The sequence below is a fragment of the Sorex araneus genome, chromosome 2 (assembly GCF_027595985.1).
Source record: "Sorex araneus isolate mSorAra2 chromosome 2, mSorAra2.pri, whole genome shotgun sequence".
Lineage (NCBI taxonomy): Eukaryota > Metazoa > Chordata > Mammalia > Eulipotyphla > Soricidae > Sorex > Sorex araneus.
Window position 1 is genome coordinate 76,873,617 of NC_073303.1, and position 21,994 is coordinate 76,895,610.

Here is a 21,994-nt window from a genome sequence, read left to right on the forward strand (position 1 = left end):
TTTTTCTTTTTTTCACGGTGGTTCAATAAAATATTTCTTTAAAAAAAAGGGGGGGTGGGGCTGGAGCAATAGCACAGCGGATAGGGCATTTGCCTTGCACGCAGCCGACCCGGGTTCGATTCCCAGCATCCCATATGGTCCCCTGAGCACCGCCAGGAGTCATTCCTGAGTGCAGAGCCAGGAGTAACCCCTGTGCATCGCCAGGTGTGACCCAAAAGGCAATAAATAAATAAATAAATAAATAAATAAATAAATAAATAAATAAATAAATAAATAAATAGAAAAAAGGGGGGAAAAAAGACAGGGTCATTATTTTCATGGTGTAATAAAGATGTGTGTTTGAGTGACCAATGCTGCATGATGAGCTGTCAAATTTTTTTTTCTTTTTGGGTCACACCCAGCAATGCACAGAGGGCACTCCTGGCTCATGCACTCAGAAATCACCCCTGGCGGTACTCAGGGGACCATATGGGATGCTGGGATTTGAACCCGGGTCGGCCGCGTGCAAGGCAAACACCCCACCCGCTGTGCTATCACTCCAGCCCGTGAGCTGTCAAATTTTTATGAGTTAAAATACTTGTCACTAGATATTTCTTTCAGATACTATAGGAGAGGGATTTTGGCCAGGACATGCAGGAATGATTTCTGTCTTCTCCAGCTATCTGGGATCTCTGCAATGAAGACTTGAAGACTGGAAGTCTCCTTGACTCGCTTGTTTGTCTGGGATGAATATAAGATCAGAAATGTCAAACACAGCTTCTAGAGACAGCCTCTACACATGAGTTGAGTTTCTCATTGCATGGTAGCCTGGAAAATAATGTAACTTCTTATATGAGTTTTAGGACTTCAAGCATGACTTTTCCAACAACTGGCATCACTTTTTATGACCCAATCTTGGAAGTCTCACTGCAATCTATACATCAAAGCAGTCACAGGATCACCCCATGATAAAGGGATTTAGATTCACTTATTGCTGGGAGATGTATCAAGGTCACATTGTGGGAGAAAAGTGAGAGGGAAGGAATATTACATCTTTGAAAAATATAGACTGCTACAATAATAATAGTCAATGTAGGGATGAAAATACTTGTCAGTTGTATCAACTGTCATTCCCTTGCTCATTGATTTGCTCGAACGGGCACCAACAATGTCTCCATTTGTCCCTGTCACATACTACTGTAGCCCAATGGCATCTACTCACTCCACACAAAGAGTGTCAAACCATTTGTTCAGGATCTTGACGAAGAAGTCTGACCATCTCATAAGTGGGGGCCACACGGTCATTCGATGTCCCATGGAATCCAGATGGTAGCAGCTCTAGTCCAGCAGTTGTCTCTAAATCGCATTACATGTCCGGCCCATCTGATTTTTGACGCCTTGGCAAACGAGACAGCTTCCCTGAATCTCGATTGTTGATGGAGGCTGGAATTCTGGATTACTTCTCTCACTTGAGTGAAACGTGATATTCCAAGCATGGTTCTTTTGATTCCTCTTCGGGAAGCCAGAATAGCCTGTATTTGTAGGGCCCAGGTCTCTGAGGTGCATATCAGTGCAGGAAGAACGGTAGAGTCAAAAAGATGTGCCTGGAGCCAGAGGTTCTTTGTCCTCTTAACAACATCTTCAATGCTCTTGAAGGTGTTCCATGCCGCACTCTTCCTCCTGTGCAACTCAGGTGCCAGGTCATTCATCATGTTGAGTTCTCAACCTAGGTACACATAACTGCTGCATTCAGAGATGTTTGTTCTATTGAGGGCAGATGGAACATCAGGAATTAGTCCGTTTGCATGAACATTGTCTTCATGAGATTCAGCTGCAGTCCGACCTTTCCACTCATGATCGAAGTTAGCCAGAATTTGTGCCACTTAGCTTATATTTGGTGTTATTAGAACAATGTCATCAGCGAAGCGGAGGTGGTGTAGTTGCAGACCATCTGACTTCACTCCCATTCCTTCCCATTTCAGTAGTTGCATGACATTCTCGAGGGTGGCACTGAAGAGTTTTGGTGAAATGGTATCACCCTGCAGAACTCCTCTCTTTACATCGATGATCATTTCCTTGTAGAATGGTGAGACCCTGGGGGTGAATCTGTGTAAAAATCTCCCAGGGCAGCCAGGGGAGTGCCCTGATGGCTCTCCCCATCGACACTTAGGTTTGGGGGTGGTCCCATGCTGCTCAAGTAGCTGGGGCGGCCCAGGCCATGAGGCAGACAAAAGAGAAAATGAGGGCCAATCTGGTTGATTGATCAGTTGCTGTTTATTCCATTCTCTCCACGCACCTGTTCCCGTCTCTCTGAGCTCCCCATTCTAGTCTCACACTGCCCCTCATATCCATCTCCTCTTGTCTCTCCTGCTTATCTCTCCACACTCCATCTCACAGCTTGGCACTCTCTCTGCTCTCGGGCCTGACTCTGACTGCTTCTCCCCCACCCCCAGGACTCCCTCACTCTCTCTCTCTCTCTCTCTCTCTCTCTCTCTCTCTCTCTCTCTCTCTCTGCCTCTCCCTCTCTTTCTCTCACTCTCTCTCTGCCTCTCCCTCACTCATCTCTCCACCCCTTGCCCTCTGGGCCCATGCTACACACTGGGTAGCAAAATCAACATAAGAAAACTCTTCCTGACTGCCCATCAGGCTCAGGGGCTGAAACACCACCTGGGGCATTCCTCTCCTCCTAGCACCTTAATTAACATCTTAATATTAGTTATTTTTGTATAGACACAGTAAGAGATACATTGAGGCTTGTAGGTCAGCTCTCCTGGAAACATCTCACCACAGCCTCAGACTACAGTACTCAGGCCAGATTAATCATTCCTAACCCTAGCACGGTCCAAATCTAGTTATAACTTTTTGTATCATGACAGCATCTGTCCATGACCAAGCTATTATCTTATAGTTAAGCATTAGGCACTTTGGCCAGGCCCATCTCAATGCCAGGGTAGCACATAGCTTACTGTTTGCCCTGGGTCCATCCAGTCTCTTGTCGGGACCCTGCTTTTGGAGGTGCTAGAAAGTAAGGGCAGCTAAAGCTTAGGTCAAAAGAACAGATGCCTAGGATGAAAATATCATTTAGAGTCAATTATTCCCACGTTACAAAAGCATACCATTTACTGTCTTCCTGTGCCCATATAAAAAGGACATTGCTCTGAATAAACTATGCAAAGGACTTAAGGAATAGAGGAAAAAATATTTACAAGTCAACAGAGCACAAAGAAGGAAGTTACAAATAAACACATAAAAATGGAAGCACTATGATGGGAGTAACACAAATAAACCTAAACTACCTGTGGCAATGTTACCCTACAAATCCGTAATACAGCTCATGGAGAATACTGATGTACTGAGTTTGATCCCCTATTTGGCTAGGGCTTCGATAACTGCTTCAGTCTCAACAGAATCAAAGGCCTTCTTTAAATCAAAGAACGTTAGGCAGAGCAGCATCTCGAACTCTTGCGAAAACTTCAATGAGCTTGGTCACTGTATGGATATGGTCTATCATGCTGAATCCTTTTCAGAACCCAGCTTGCACTCATAGTTGTCCTTTGTCTAGTGTTCTGCAAATCCTATTCAGGATGACTCAAGTGAATAACTTGTAGACGACAGACAACAGGTAGATCAGGCGATAGTTGCCAATGTTGTGGATGTCTCCCTTCTTGTACAACAGGACGGTCCTCCTGGTTTTCCATTGGGATGGAATCTTGTATTCAGACAGGTGGAGCGTGAAAAGCCAGACCAGTGTATTGATGAGTACTGGTGGCAGATTCGTCATGTGTTCAGGTCTGACCTTGTCTGGACCAGGTGCTATATGCTTCTTAACCGATGAAATGGCGTGTCAGATTTCAGAAGGGAAAATGCTGGGAACGACATATCCATCCTGCAGAATTTGGTATGTGGGCAGGTGGATGTGGCTATTGAAGAGATCTGATCGAAGACGTAAATGACCTTCTCCATTGCCCTTCTGGAAAATGTGATAGATCCATCAGGATGTCAGAAGGTAGTCATCTTGGTCTTATAGTTTGCCAAGGACAGGCTGGCATTGTGAATACTTTTCCCAGCTTCTGCCACATTGGCCAACACTGCTGCTCTTCTCTCTTTGAGGTCTTCCTTTATCACTTCTCTGCACAGCTTTGCAAGCTCAGACATTAGCTTGTGATTGCCTGAGGCTCGTGCCAGACCACATTGGTGAATGAGCTTGAAAGCTTCTGAAGACAGGCGTCTTTTTGCTGCTTTCTCTCTCGGCATTCCTCTCAAACTCATGGAGGTGCTGAACCAGTCCATCATTTTCCCCATCAATGTTGTCAACAATGGCATCTTCCCATATTGCTGCAATAGTGCCAAAGAGCTCCCAGTTGGTGATCATTCTAGGATTTCTCTTCTTAAGCATTGCGGCCCTTTCTCCCTATTCTGTGAAGTAGAATTTCACACAAAGGAGACGGTATCTGATCCAGTTTGGAATTTTGGGACAACAGCAACATCGGTCAGGCAAAACTGTCGATTGAATATGATGTGATCAATTTCATTGTGGAACTGTCCACCAGGAGACTCCCATGTCCAACATTTAGATTCAGTCTTCTGGAACTGTGACTTACCATGGATGGTCTTGGTCAATGTAATGAACTCAGACAGTCTCTCACCCTGATCGGTCCATTCTAGGGCATGGGTCCCAATGTGGAGTTCTTCAGGTGACCTTTTAGGTCCTATCTTGGCATTAAAATCACCGACAATGACCTTGTAGAAGGTGTGTCCTTTTTTATAGAATTTCTCCAGCTCTATGTGAAACTTCTCAATTTTTTCTTTATTGTAGTTGAATGTTGGTGCATATATGATGAAGATAGAAACTGCCGGCAATGAGCCACATCTATTCAAACATAAGCATCTGATTCGGGTTGTTAGGCATTCCAACGAATCAATGCTCATAGCCTAATTTGTGTTGACAAGGACACTGACACCACCAATGCCTCTACTGTGGCATGTTCTGAGAAACAGTTCTCCACTGTCAAAAATGGCATGATGTGATCGATGCCTTCTCGTCTTGGTCAATCCACTAACGTCGTACTTGATCTTTTGCCTTGCACCATCAGGTACTTAATGGATTCTTTCAATGCCAGCATGCATGCATTAAAAGTGTAGACAGTCATTTTAGTTCTTTTCATTTTGACATCCTGGTTTGACCCTGAGATTTTAGTAGCCTCTCCTTGCTCATCCTTCTCAATGCTGCCATATGGGGGCTCTTCCAGGGGCAGGGAAATGATGCCCATTTTTTGTTACTAATTTTGGCATACCGAATACACCACGGGTAGCTTGCAAGTGAAAATACTATTGATAGTTTAATTTATTTTTAATAACAGCTAAAATTTGTTGAGTGACATAATAACTTCTAAGGACTAATTCTAGATTTCTACATTTATTGACTCATCTAATCTTACAAATAAACAATGACCACACAAAGAAATAATATAACTTACCCCAGGACATGCTTAGTAGTTTGGAGTCTAGACTTAGCCTCAAACTGTATTGTTTCAGGACCCCCACCTGTATAAGTAGTTTGTAATATATGAAACCTAAGAAAAGGGGCCAGAGCGATAATACGGTGGGTAGGGCCATTTTCACTCAGCCAATCTGGATTTGATCTCCAGCACCACATATGGTCCTCCTAGTTCTAGATGCAGAACCAGAAATAAGCCCTGAACATCGCTGGGTGTGGTCCCCTGCAAAGTAGACAAAAAACCAAACATAAAATAAATTATGAAAATAAATAAATTCCAAAATGTGAGTCTTTCTTTCTTTCTTTCTTTCTTTCTTTCTTTCTTTCTTTCTTTCTTTCTTTCTTTCTTTCTTTCTTTCTTTCTTTCTTTCTTCCTTTTTTTCTTTCTTTCATTCTTTCATTCTTTCTTTCTTTCTTTCTTCCTTCCTTCCTTCCTTCCTTTCTTTCTTTCTTTCTTTCTTTCTTTCTTTCTTTCTTTCTTTCTTTCTTTCTTTCTTTCTTTTTCTCTTTCTTTCTTTCTTTCTTAAAACAAAATTGCTCTTTCCAAGTAAGAAAAGTAATGTTTTTGTAGAGATGTTCTTTTTTTGTGGGGATGGGGGTGTGGGGGAAGACAGGGTGCATAACTTGGCTGTGCTCAGAGCTTAGTCTAAGTTCTGTGCTCAGAACTCGCTCTTGGCAAGGCTCGTGGGACCATTCAGGGTATGGGATTGAATAGCGAGTGGGCAGCACGTAAGGCAGACAACCTAGCACAATACTACCCATAGCACATGAAGCTGTTCTTACACTCTAATAGGTTTCTAGATAGAGCATTCTTTTTATTTATTTATTTATTTATTTATTTATTTATTTATTTTTGGCTTGGGGGCCATACTTAGCAATGATCAAGGGTTATTCCTGGTTCTGCACTGAGGAATTACTCCTGATGGTGCCAGGGGATCATATGGGTTGTCAAGGATTGAGCTAGGGTGGGATGCATGCAAGAAAAACACCCTACCTGTTCTACTATCACTCTGAACCCTCTGCATATAGCATTCTTACCAAAGTGGCTGGATTAGAAAGCTCATCTGACACATTTAAAATACAGAATTATGTTCCCACTCCAGGCCTACTGGCTCAAGATCTTTAGGTAAGAAGTCTAGGTAATTGTAGTTTGAGCAAGAATTTTGATCAATATGATGAGGTATTAAGTCTGAGTTCTCCTAGATTGATTTGACTTTTCTTCTTCCTTCACTGTTGCTGCTGTCATAAGCCACTCAAATAAAAGAAATCACTCAACCATTTAACTAATGATTTTATGGAATGAGGAAGTGCTTTCCTCTTAAAAGGCTGGTAAACTTTGATAACTAAAAGATTCCTGCCAGCACTATCAACACAATTTTAGCTACAGAAAGTTGTAGTAACATCAGTCAAATTTCCAGGTGAAGCATATGTTATTTTTGGAAAACACAATATATTGAAATGCAGCTGTTAGAAGAGAGCACAGTGAGCTGATACTTGCATTCTACAGATGATCTAAAGCAGATATTCAGTGATTGCTACTGAAAAATAACTTTATTCAACTATAATGAAAAATTACAAAAATATAAATTAGCTACTAAAAACTAGAAAAATATAATGTTACTTTACAAACATTTTTTGTGGTTGCTCTTTTATTTGGGGGGACACACCCAGCGCTGCTCAGTGCTTGGTCCTGATTCTGTACTTCTGGAGAGGCTCAGGATTTCAACTGGAGTGACGGGGTTGAACCCAGGTCAGCTGCACGCAAGACAAGAACTTTACCTGCTGTACTATCTCTCCAGCCCATATAATATCTATTTCTATCTTAAAATATTAAGTCTATATTTTATTCAGACTGGGGAAAATCATGGAAGCAATTTAACTGCCACTCAAGGATATAATTCATTTTAAAACTATCTTATTGGAAAAAATATTTGCACATCCATATCTAAATGTCCTAAATTAAAAATAATCTTAATAACATTCAATATATGTCTACTGTGCCAAGTGCTATGGATTGTCCCATTCAATTTTTCTAATTCTCTTTTATTCTAGCCTCACTATTTTTCAGGTAAGGACACAAGAACTTAGAATACTTAATCATTTGTCCAAACTTTTATAGCTAATACATTTCAGAGCTGGAATCTAAACCAAGTACAGTAATGAATCATTAAATGGAATGATAGTGACCTTCATACAAGTAAAGCTATACATCATGCTTTGTATATACATAATGTTTAAAAGCCAAATAATTTAAGGTTAAATTTATTTTACTTTACCAGGTAGGTTTTTATATGTATATAAGAACCTCATTGTACATATATATACATATAATATATATTATCATTGTGCATCATTATATACATATAATGAGGCTGGAAACATTTTGAAATATCATTTAAAAGATGCCTAAAATTTTAAATTCTACTAAAAATCAATGTCGGAGGGAAATGGAATATATAATAATTATTTGAAAGGCATATAACAACTTTTGTACAAGCTAATTCATGCTAATAAATGCTTTAAGTAAAATATTTGTTTATAACAATAAATATACATTTTGTAACTTCTAGTCTCCAGTGTTTTTAACTTATCATTTAGTTTAGAAGAAAAGATAATTTCCATATACTATTACTGCTACTACTAATAAGGAGAAAAGAACGTGTTTCACTTCCTTTAGCAAATGCTTTCAAGGAGAATAAATTACTATTTTATTGGACAACCTGACATACCATTAATACTAGGCTATTACTATAGCATTCTTCTTTGAATTATATAAATCAAGGCTATATCTTAAAAGGAATCAAAATTTTACCTGTCAGTTTATCCTAAAACATAACCCTAAAAAGTGTTATAGAGAACTCGGTGTAGTTAGATACCAGTCCTCTGAAAATTCACTTGGGAACCATTTAACTATTTGTTTTTCTTTTTTCCCTCTTCCCTCCACTTACAAGAGGGTTATATGGTTAAGTTCCTTTTTTGCCCCTGCTAAGCATTTCTATACTATTTCAAAACTAAAGTTTTAAGTTGATCTGCAATTCTATCATTAAAACCCAGTTATGGAAAATTTTACCACCAGTCTGCCTTAAAGCCCAAGAAAACAAATGCTACCTATTCAGGCATTTGGGAGGTTTTGTTTGGTTTTGGTTTTTTGTAAGCTTCATCTTTTCCAAACTTCCAGTGACCACATATATCCCGTAGTGAAAATACTAGAAAGAACATTGAACTTGAAGTGCATTTTCAGTGTGTTTTCAGGTAAATTCTCCTGAGTGTTAATTTCTGAAACTATGAACTGAAGACATTAACTTGCCCTCCTCTTGGAGAGGCCAGCAAGCTACCGAGAGTATCCCGCCCACACAGCAGAGCCTGGTGAGCTACCCGTGCCATATTCGATATGCCAAAAACAGTAACAAGAAGTCTCACAATGGACACCATTACTGATGCCCGCTCAAGCAAATTGATGAACAACGGGACGACAGTGCAGTGCAGTGCTACTCAGATCTCAGGCTAGCCATGAGAATTAGGCAACAAAAAGAAGATGAGGTAATGTGCATGGTGAACTGGAGGGACTCTAGGGAGGCAAGAAAGTATGATGCAGTCTGGAAACAAAATCCTTCTCCTTCTCATTCCCAACCCCCAAATGTCAGGAAAACCAAACTGGCTCACCTACTTTTCTCCATCCGTGAGTCGACTGTATCACTACTCAAGATGCCAGGCATGCAGTCTATCCAGCCAACATTTTTAAGTTTGCAGAATAAATATAAATGACTTTGTGGAGAGATTCCTGGCCTCAGTCCTATATAAATACAAATTCACTTATCCTTGATGACATATATAACCAAGACATCCCACACATTTCCTTATAAGAAGGGTTAATCGTGGGCGATTAAAGATGTACAAATGATCAAGTAGCTTGCATCACTCTCCTAGGAGGTTGCTGAGAGTTCCACAAAGTCACATTTGGCAATGGTGATTTAACACCTCGTAAAAAAAAATCCAGTTCTTTAGAAGAGCACTCTGGTTTTCAGACGGGGGGACACAGTGAGAAGAATTTAAAATAGATCAATTAGCCAACTTTTAAAAAATCTAAAAGCTTGTGTGGAGCGTGATACAACAGACTTTCAAATGTTTAAAGGGAACCGTAAGTACTTTATCGGCACACCAAGATGACTAGTGACTTTTGTTGGCAAAACGCATCTTAACTCTATGTTCTCTTAGTTGTGAGAATAAAGTGACACTTTGAATTTCTGGAGATTTTTAAACATAAAAGTGCTTTAAAATACCCATTCTGAAAATAAAATGAAGGCTAGAATTAATATCAATTCTATTAGCAATATTATAGTTTCAAAAGAGGTTTAAATATGGCAAATTTGAAATATCATTTGTGTTCTTAGAGCACTTGGACCAGCTTACTATGTTAAGAAATTATGTTTTTCACTTTGATTTACAATTTGGAGAGTTGAGAATTTCATTAGATAATTAGATAGATAAAATCCATACTGAACCCAATGGAGTCTAAACATTTCCCCTAAATTAAGTTCCTTTAGATCACTTCCAAAGAACAAAAGAACAAAATATTTTCTGTTCTAAAATATTTATTTTATTTAATATTATGTGTGGCTCTTTAAAAATAAGAAAAATAGTAAATATGCCAGTGTGACAATAGTTTATATTAGAGATATCAGAAAGACAATGAACAATCCATGTTTGGCAGGGATGTGGTGATAAAAGAACATTCATCCACTCCCTCCCTCTCTCTCTCTCCCCCACCTCTCAACCTCATACAAAACTCCTCACCTCCGCACCTGCAAAGCACTCTTGTTATGACTCTGAATTGTTAGCCTTAGAGTTGCTTTGTCTATACCAAGAAAGAATCAGCTTGGGCATGCACGTGACATCCAATGGAGCCCTATATCCAACAACTATTTAGGTGAGAGTTTCTAAATGATGCTTTGTCAAAACATCCCCACTCCAGTATACTCAATCTGTGAAGATTTTTTTTGGAAAAAAATATTGAATATTCAAGAATCTCTCATGAAATAAGAACAGATAAGTGAACTAAGTAAGAATAAAGAAGGCTAGTTAATGAGTCTTGAGATAAGCTCTCCTTATTTTTATGAATATTAATAACAAACCATTCTAAGGGAATGAGTAATAGAAAATATTCCAAAGCATAGGTAGTGCTTTAAATTGAAGATTTAATCTGATGCCAGTCCTTGGAACATTTTTAAGTTCTACTCTCAATTCTATTGATTCAATAACTGCAAAAAAAGAGGCTGATTTCTTACACTGACTTACATAAAATTGACAATATTTTACCATTTGGGCATACAATAATATCCTAATCATGAATGTTTTGATTAAATGTAAAGTTTCAAACCAATCCACCACTAAAGTTTTTAAAATGAACAATAGTGTCAAAGAAACATTTATAAGGTCAGTTTTTGTTGTTTTCACTTATGGTTCTAGTAATAAATAAAATAGCAATTTAAGTCATCCTTTTATGTAGAATTTTCTACATTCTTTTCTCAGCTATATAAAAGCACAGTTCTAAGTATAACATGGGTCACAGAGTCCAAACAAGGTTTTATAAAACCCAAATTATCACTGCCAAAAGAAAGAAGTAGATCATACTTAGAATAATAAACACCATTTTCCAAAAATCCTCAGCTGGTGGTAACAGGTTAACTGTAATATTGCTTATGTAATTTTTTACTTGGTGTTCAGAAAGACATTGCCTTCTCTACATGCAAATACCTCCAGTGTGGTTGATTATCCAATTCCTTTCTTTGTCCCCAAAACACATTGTTCTACCTATTCACTCCCAAGATATATTATGCATACGTCCTTTTATTATAACATTGCCAGACTAGTAACTCATTTCTTTATGACTGCTCTCTTGAGCTGGAATGCTCCTAATATAGAAGTGAAGTCTTACTACTTTCATAGCCAAGGTCAATGCCCAGCATGTAGTAGGTACTTAGCAATTTTAGGTGAAGGGTTTCAATTACTACTGTAACACTATAACACTGTAGCACTGTCTTCCCATTGTTCATCGATTTGATTGAGTGGGCACCAGTAACGTCTATACTGTGAGACTTGTTGTTATTGTTTTTGGCATATAGAATACCCCACAGGTAGCTTGCCAGACTCTGCTGTGCGGGCGGGATACTCTTGGTAGCTTGCCGGGCTCTCTGAATGGGACGGAGGAATCAAACCCAGGTCAGCCGCATGCAAGGCAAATGCCCTACCCGCTGTGCTATCACTCCGCCCGTACTATAGAAATATAATTGGGCAACAGACTAATTCCAACATGTTTTTAGAAATAGAATCAACAAGACTTGGCAATGATGAAACTAGAGAATAAGCAACCAGGCAAAGCCAAGGATAACTCAGATTTCCGGCTTGGAAAGTCATAAATTTGAGAATTGTTTGGAGGTAGGGACATAGTTGGGCAAATTCAGTTTGAAATATTGGTAGGCCAAACAGAATAAAAATAACTAGCAAGAAAATGGAAAAATATGCCTGGTGCTTGGAAGAGAAGTAAGACAACATAGATTAAATTTTTGGCATCTCTCTCTGCTGCTGGATCTGAAGACAGAAATGAGATCATTAAAGGTGAGAGCAGAGGACGAGGAGAGAAATAGATGAAGGCCAAGAACTTTAATTAATGACTGTATCTGAGTCAGGCTGAGTAAATGAAACAGAAAGAAGAGACAGAAAAACTCAAAAGGCAAAAACTGACAGAGTATAAGGAAAATCAGGGTGAGTTGATTGGGTTGCAAGATCAACCACCATGGAAAGGGGCAAGCAAAATAAAAGAATGAGAAAGATAATGTTAATTTACAGGTGAGAAGTAGGCAGTGTTTCTTCTATGGACTTATTTCAGCATACTAGATTAGGAAATCACATTGCAGTGAATTAAAGAATGTGAACAATTTTCAGAACTGAAACTTAAAAGCAAGGAAATTCAGATGTAGAGAATGGTGGAATGGTGGAGATTTGGAACACACAGGAGGCTTTTTCTTTCTCTTTTCTTTTCTTTTTTTTTGCACAAAGACTTTTTTTTCTTTGCACAGACTTACATGTTTGTAAGACTGATGAGATGATGGATGCAGAGGGAAGACTTTTCTTTTTACTTTGATTTTGTATGTCTAATACAATTTCATGCTGTAGCTTCCACGGTGTTTTCTGAGAAGACTAATGGAGATTCAAAATTTGAAGACTTTAAAGAATACCAAGAATGGTTACAAAGAAACATTCAAGAACACATTCTAGTTGAATGTGTCATAAGTGTTGAAAGGATGAATATCATGGACTAATTTTAGTTAATTGACAAATTTAGTGGTTCAGAAACATAACGTAATCAAGCCACATGAAGCTACCATGCTGGGAGTCAGTTTTTTGATAGCTGTCATTTATTTGACAACTGGGTGGAAGCTAGCACCTCTCCAGACACTGCCTGTGTTGAGTATTGTGGCTAGTATATTGTAGCTAGTAAATGAACACTGGAATTAACATGACATTGGGGCATATTGTTTAAGGTACCTATGCCTACATTCCCTGTGGAATAAAATAAGCTTATTGAACGTTCGGACTCCAGAGTTACTGCAAAATTGTCTAGAGGCTGGAGAGATGAGAGATAGTGCCAGATGGATGGCCCTTGCCTTGCATGTATCCAACTCAATTTGATCCCAGCATTCATACAGTCCCCTGCCAAAAGTGAATGATCCTGAACACAGAACCAAGATTATCCTCTGAGAATCATGGAATATAGCCTGTAACCACCCTCAAAAAAAAAGGACCACTCATTTTTTTCTCACTCAGCTCTTTATAAAACTATTTTACTTTTAAAAACTGAAGCTGTGGGGCTGGCAAGGTAGTGCAGCAGGTAAGGAGCCCGGGTTCCACCCCAGCACCACCAGGTATGGCCAAAATCAAAAAAAGAAATAAGGTGGTGTAAATTAATACACATTTTTAAAAGTTTGTAACTGTAGCAGACTGATAGAAAATGCTCAATTAAAATGTGCTATTGGTTTCTGTATATCAGATTACAGATAGGCAAATGTGATTTTCATCTTGGTAAATTTTTATTACCATAACACCTTCCACAAGTTGGGCCAATCATCATAATCAGTACATTTATTAACAAAGATAATACTCCAAACACAATATTCAAACTCCTTTTGCTAGGAGTAGTGAAGACTTTTCCCCATTTCATCCAAAACGTTTCTTGTGAGTCACGTCCACAGTTGGTAAATCAAGAAGCTAGGCGGTGTTGGAGATGTAGTGTGTGGCTATAGAACAGTTTTTTTCTTTCAAAACTACCAAAACCATTTGGAATCAAACCTTAGTCATTAATTCCATGTTTCTAACTAATTCACATGACTAAACCAGGCATACAGCACCTTGCAGATATTGAACTCTGAAAAACGTCAGTTTGTCAAATGACTGAAAAAGAGTTTTAGAAATGACTGAACATAATCATTATTTCCATTGGTCTAAGGAGTAGACCAAACTAGATATTGAGAAATGTAATTCTGACCTAAAACTTCATCTTAGGTTTTGCATCTGCCTGATATCCAATAACTGCCCTTTACATTGACTTATCACTGAGGCTAAAAATTCTGAAGCAAATATAATGAGTAGTAATTGGAGGAATATGATCAAGACTGGCCATTTAAGATCCAGGTGTTCAAAGCTTTAACTGTTCTTGTATATGTAGTTCATGATAGATTTTTATATGTGCTTCCCTGAAGGTAAAGTACTTAGTCTTCTGAGTCAACTTTATGGCCCTTTTCTGCTTTCACCTTAATGGATAACATCCGTCCACAAATTTGTAACATCAGTGAATTCTGATCATGACTGGTGAGAATCCCATCCTCATTTGAAGGTTAAGGCATTTTAAACTTCATTTCAGATGGTGGCTTAATCTAAAAGTTAATCAACCTCAACCTTAGAGATTTAACAAAATCTTAAGCATAGCTTTGAGACCAAGCCATGTTCTACTAGACCGTAAGGAAAAGTGAAGCGGTTGATCTCTTTATTGGATCCAGCACAGAGAGGCCGCTACTTTCCTGCCTTGCTAGCATGAACTTTTACCAGCTGCATCAGGAGGAAAGCGTCGTGGGCAGTCACAGACTGTCTGGATTGTGAAGAAATAAAATGTGAAATTCTGAATAATTCCGTCTCCAAGGTATCTCTCTATCCTTCCAGCACATATTGAAATTCGTGACTTTATTTCCTTTGTGCTCCATTTCAGGTTCTTTGCATGCTTTGCATCCTGAATAAGCAGAATGGCAAATCTTTTCCAAGGATTTCAATGGAAATTCTGCAGATTTTTGTCTTCTTACTCAAATCTGTTCTTATTTCTCCTCATTTCATTTATTGACCACATCTGCAGGTATAGAAAGTAGTTCAAATATAGAAGCAAAAGAAGGAAGAGATCTCATTTAGATCTTACACAAGTTAAAAAATACATATCATCATTTTTATAATGTGTGTGCTGAGTAAAAGCATTGTGGAGCCTCACCAAAAGAATCTACATTCTGGGGGCTAGAGGTACAGTACAGGTTTGCCTTTCACACGGCCAACAAGATTGAACACCGGCATTCCCTATGGTTCCCTGAGCCCCACCAGGAATGATTCCTGAGTACTGAGCCAGGAATAATCCCTGAGCACCGCCAGATGTGGCCCAAAAAGCAAAACAAACAAAAAAGAACCTACACTCAATAAATTTGAAATCGTATAGCAACAGCTGAGCAATGAGATGGCAGGTATCAGAGTTCCTTCCTCTTGGCCCCAGAAATACGTTGTGTAACACAGCTGTCAATCACAAATCTGATCTGCAGCTGTTTCCTTTGCCTTTTTTCTTACTTCTGATAAGGCCATTTAATTTTGTCTCGGAATGTATTCGCAACTGGGTATGTCTTGATTTGGAAAATAGAATTTGAAACTTAGAGAAACTCAGAGAAAGTATTTCTGGATTAAATTTTCCAACTATGTAGCACTATTGTCCCCTTGTTCATCTATTTGCTCGGGCAGGAACCAGTAACATCTCCATTGTGAGACTTGTTACCATTTTTGGTGTACGGAATACACCACAGTAACTTTCTAGGCTCTGCTGCTCTGGCGTGATACTCTCAGTAACTTGCCAGGCTCTCCGAGAGGGACCAAGGAATCGAACCCGGGTCTGCCACATGCAAGACAAACGCCCTACCCGCTGTGTTATTGCTCCCGTCCAACTACATTTCACCATAAAGGAGCCAAACGACATCATCACTTACAGTTCCTTTTATTCAGAAAACTACCTTTTCCATGTGTTCATTTTAGTCAGGTCAAAATCAAACTCAGGGCCTCACATATGCAAAGCAAGTGAGCCCCATTGAGCCCCATCCCCAATGCAGAAAATTACCTCCCTTCTCCATCCGTATCCTCATGCACACCAGTTCTTATTTTACTCCCCAAGACATATTTTCTAATCTTTGCTGACTTTAGCTGATTCTTTGCATTATTATTATACCACAGCACGTTTCTCAAAAATTGTATGCCCACTGTGTGCCCAGATCAGTTTCAGACTGGGGAAGCAGCTGTTTCCTGCCACTATGTCTGCCTTTCCCAAACTCATTTTCATTCAAAGCTTAGACAATCTCATTACTTAGATCCTGGGTTATTCTGGTGACTTTTTAAATGTCTTTATTGGCTTCCATAGATTCTCCACTAATTAACTCTTTCAGAATTAATTCTCCTTTGCCAAAATTTTTTTGACAATTTTATGTCAAGTATCCCATCTGTATTACACAATGCCTTCTTGAAGTAGCCATTTCTCTCCAATTTATTGGTTTCAAATCATTTTTCCTCTCTCCCAACCCTTTACATTTCTTGGTAATTGTGTGAGAGTCACGGTCATCCCTATGCTCTAGAATACTTTAGTTTACATTTTTATGCACTCATGTTCTGTCTGTTTTTCCTTTTACACAAATAAAACACCTGTTTTGTATTTACTCAACCCCCTGCTTGTCACACTCTCTGTAATCCTTTTCATTCCTAATTATCTTTAGTTCTTCTGGATACAAAAAATAAAAAATGCAAAATTTTTACTTTAATTCACATTATAAAACATATGAATCAAAGGGAAACAAACATTACAATATCAATTACTCTAAAAGGAAGAAAAAATTGAGACACATCTGGCCGTGCTCGGGACTTACTCCTGGCTTTGCACTCAGGGATCATTCCCAGTGGGTTTGTGGGACCATATAGAGTGCTAGAGATTAAATCCAGGCCAATAGTTTCGTGCAAGGCAAGCACCTACCCACTGTCCTAGCACTCCAATCTATTGAAAGTAAATTTTTATGAATATTTTCACTCAATAATTCTCAAACCTTAAAACTTATTTAATTCATATATTTTATTTGTCTATTTTATTTTAGGCACCAGCATTTACAATACTATTGATCATAGGGCTTCTTGCATAAATCATTCCAGAACCACACACTCCACCAGAGTGTCCACTTTCCTTCACCATTGCCTTTGGGCACTTCTTATTTCCTTACTATGTTCCTTTGCATCCCACATACAAGAGAGATCATTCTACATCTGTTCCTCTCTTTCTGAATAACTCCACTTAGCATGATACTCTCCAATCCATATGTGTAGAGCAAATTGCATGATTTCATCTTCTCAAATAGCCAAGTAGTATTCCATTTTGTGTGTGTATGTGTATATATATATATGAATATAAATATATATTATATATAATAGTTTCTTTATCCAGTCCTCTGTTCCTGGACACTTGGGTTATTTCCAAATTTTAGCTATTGTAAATTGTGCTGTAATGAACAGAGAATGCAAATGTTTTTTCTTAATAGAGTTTTGGGGCCCTTAGGGTAGATCCAAAAAAAAGTGGAATTGCTGTGTCATATGGAGCTCAACTCTTAGGTTTTTGAGGAGTGCTTCCCAAAAGAACTGGACCAATCCACATTCCCACCAGCAATTGAAAACGATCGCTTTGCCCCACATCCATGCCAATAGTGGCTGGTTTTGTTCTTTGAGATATGTGCCAGTTTCAGTGGTGTGAAATGATATCTTATTGTTATTTTTATTTTTATTTCCCTAATGGTATGTGAAGTAAGACATTTTATTCATATATCTCTTGGTCAGATGTATGTCTTTTAGGAAAATTTTCCACTCATCTTTTTCCCCATAAATTTTGATTTTTCTTTTAACTTGTAATGTCCTACAAGTGTTTTATCTTGTATATTTACCCTTTATCAGATGAGTGGTGAATGAAGAGTCTCTCTAAGTCTGCAGGCTGTCTTTGTTTTTTGGTCACCATTTAGTTTGTGGTACAGAAGCTTCTTAGTAGTTTGATGTAGTTCCATTTGTTTTTCTTTGCTTCTGTAAGCTTGGCTAATGGTATTGAGTCATTGAATATGCTTCTATGTTTAATGTCATGAAGGGCTCGACCTATGTTTTCCTAGATGTAATTTATGGATTGAGGTCTAGTGGCAAGGTTCTTAATCCATTTTGATTTGACTGTTGTGTTTTGTTTGGAGCTACATTCTGCAATACACAGGGATTACTCCTGGCTCTGCTCTCAGGGGTCGCTCCCAGAAGGGCTCAAGGGACCATATGAAGATCAAAGCTGGGCCAGCTGCCTGCAAGGCCTTATGTTCTATACTATTTCTCCAGCCCTATTTTATTTGTGTACATGGGGTATGAGTACATAGAAAGGGGTATGAGTTCATATTTATAAGTGACCTACAAGTTTTCGCGTTACCATTTGTTGAAAAGGTTTTCCTTGGTTCATTTTAATATTTTTTGCCCCTTTATTGAAGATTAACTGTCCATTTACCTGTGGATCTCTTTCTGGACTCTCAGTTCTGATACACATATCTGAAAATCCATTCCTCCTTATTACAGTTCCAATGTTTTGATTACTCCAGCTTTCTACTATATTTTAAAGCTGAGGAGAGATATGCCTCTCATCTTCATTTTCCTAGGATAGCTTTGGCTATTCAGGATGTTTTATTACTCTATATAAATTTCAACAGTATCGTTTTTGTCTTCAAAAATATTCTGGGTAATTTTATAGGGACTTAGTCAAATATGTATAATGCTTTGGACAAGATTGTCATTTGGACAATATTAATCCTTCCAATCCATGAACAGAGGATGTGTTTCCATTTCATGTCTTCTTCTATTTCTCTTAGTAGGTTTTTAATAATTTTCTTTATATAAGTCTGTCACCTTATTTGTTAAGCTGACTCCCAGATATTTCATTTCTGAAATATTGTGAATGGGGTTGTTTTGAGTTGATATATTTTATACCATAACTGTGCATCCAGCCAATCAAAATAAAACCATGCTATAGACTTTCATAAAAGAAAATCAAGTACTTCTGTGATAAGAAAATCATTTTTTGATTGTTTGGACCGCTTACTAACAGGCATTTGAATTTTATTTACTACCAAGTTGTTATCACTGCCAAATAAAGACAAATGTAGCTGCTAATTACTAAAGAGGCTTTCCAATTAGCCTACTTTGAGGTACTTGAGCCAGACCCACATTACCCTGATTCCAAAGAATACCCTAGGGGATTTCTCTCATCCAGATCATTCATGAATGTAAGGTACAACTGGATGCTTCAGAGCTACATGATAAACAGCAATACTCCCTGTGAATTTAGACCACTTTCTGAAACTGAAGTAGAGCCAAATTATTACCTATAGGTAGGAGTGATGGATAACTTGTGCAGCTCTCTCTTCGTTATTTCTTTCACCACACTAAGGTCAATTCCTCTTAGATCTTTAGCGCCAAACTTTCTTAGAGATGGCAAACATGACTAAAATAAACTCAACCTGATTAATTCAAACAACAAGCAGAATAGTCCATATATGTAACATATTCACTTGTGAAATAAATATCAATTTAAAATATGAACATTAGAAAATACAGCTAGATGTGCTTACCTAAAATATACACATATGTGATGGTCTCCTTCACACAGTTCCCATCGTTCCTTTACAGTTTCTGGAATTTATAAAAGGAAAATTTTCTTTTTCATTCTTCATGCTGACCATTCCTATTCCCTGGCATCAATCTGAGCTGAAATGCCAAAATTCCACAAAAAAGACTTAGTGAAAAGACATATGGAAGGATGTAGAAATTACATTAATAGTTAGCTGGATTATTTTTAAGTTTAATTATTTCAGCATAATAATAGGTCCTGGACATATCTACAGGAAAATGTTATTAAACTACAAAACTCTCCAGAAGTATACATCGAATAAGTGACTCCAAAACGTAGTCTTTTAAGAGTCTAACAGGTACACGCTTTTTTCTGAGAAAATTTAGACCAACTAAAACTTGCATTACATTAATTATATCTACATTTGTTTCAATTTAGTCCTATCCCAGGCAATGATTATACAACTTAAAAACAAAAAGCATACTACCAGTGAATGCTAGGGCATCTCAACTAGACTCTGAAATTCCAAATTCTGCAAAATTCCCTGTTTAATTCTAAATGTCATTATGAAATTTATAATATAGGTGCAAGTGACCAACTAAATGATTTGAAGCTTCCCTAATTGGAACGTATAACTGGAGAGTTTTATCTGTAATCTATTTGATTGAAGAAGGATAACTGCATTTTGTGTCAAACTAGACTTGGCAGTGCACATTGGGCTTACAAATCTCCAGTGTCATACTCACGCTTAGGTACCATTTGTTTAGGGAAGATTTGAAGAATATGTGAAAGTAGGAAAGAGTAGGTCCAGATGTTATGCTAAACCCAGGTGTGGCTTGGTTGGCCTGTTTTGTGCTGAGGGATTTTCCAGAGGACAGGAAGCAGCACCTGTATGAGATTACACACAGATTTAAACTCTTTACCAAGTTGACTACCTTCTGTCTGATCTCTTCCTAATTGCAGTGACTTAGACAGATCTCAAGTGGAATTGGCCGATTCATTTGCTACTACTTAAACTGATTGAAAAATATGAAAAGAACTCAGCTTCAGTTTGACCATCTTAAATAAGAAAGATAAACTGCCTATATACTAGAATCAAAGTTGAGAGCCCAGAAAATATTGAAGCTCACCAAATTAGTAATGAACCCAGGCTTATTTTTACTGTTAGTATATTCTTTCTTTTAAAAAGGAAAAAGAGGACAACCATTGATCTTATACAAACTAAAAATCAAATCGGAGAAATACTGCAGGGTGGAAAGGGTTGCTAAATATTTCTAAATATCCATGATGCTGTGTTGGTATTCAACAGGTTTGAACTGTAAATTGGTTTGGTGTGTGTAAATGACTTTTGGCTGCCTTATTAAAGGAAAATTCTTCTAGTAAAAATACACAGCACCCTTTTCTTATATAGTAAACAGATGTCAGCCTCTCATTGTAAAGTATTTTTTATTCAGTAGATGTCAAATATTACTTTAACAGACAGTTCCTGTCTACAAAGGTTACTTAATATTTGTAAGATAAAATAGCGAGTCAAACGCTTTGGGTTTTTTTTAAACAACTAACAAGGCACCATTAAAATAAATGGCTTTGAAAACCCCGCCTCAGCACGCTAACTCAAAGATGATCACAATGCACTAAAACTTTTCTGGTGTGTGATTTTGCAGTGATAAAAACTTCGCAGCTAAATGTGTTTATCCAACAAAGTGACCCTTCCATGTCTGTTGTGCTTTCATAAACTCGGATTCCTCTTTGTTTCTTCAGACTGCAAGTGCTGAATGACAGAAAGCACAGTGCAGTTGACTAAACCGAGACAGTTTCCTCTGTGTAAAGCTATTTTTCTGAGGCCAAAAGTATAAGCCAGCCAAGGACTTCAAGGGAAATATTTTTGTTATCTAACATCTTACTATTTGATTTTTTTGGAAGGAGTACATGTCTATGTACATTGTTTATAGAGAAGTCCTTCTAACCCAGAGTCAGCTGTTTCATACTAAATGTGTTTAGGTCAAGTGGTATGATACAACTGGATAGTTTCATGGGCTCACACTGATCTTTGTAGCAAGCCCCCAGCCCAGGTGATCCACGTGATAAATTCTCCTATCCTTCCAGGAGCATTGATGTCTATGTTTGTGTACCATTCCTCATTCAAAACGGGTAGTCACAGCATTCTAAATGATTGGGCCCTGTGGTGCAGGAAGAAACTTAGAATAAAAAAAAAATTAAAAAAAAGAATTGCCTTCAGCTGGTAAACAGTGGATCCACATCAAAAATTCAGGTAGTTGGCTCTTTTTATGGAGCGGAGGGTTAGTAAGGGGTATTGGGAGAAACCTAGCTATGCTCAGACCTTACTCCTACCTTTGTGCTCAGGGATGTTATGCACTGATGGTGCTCTAGGGACCATATGTAGTTCTGGGGGTCAAACCAGGATCTGCCACATACAAGACAAGCACCTTTTCCCTGTACTATCACTCAGGTCCAAATCTCAGATCTTTTATTTTTATTTAAGTTCCAGGGTTAAAACCCAGGAACCTGGGCTTGTGAGGCAGGCACTC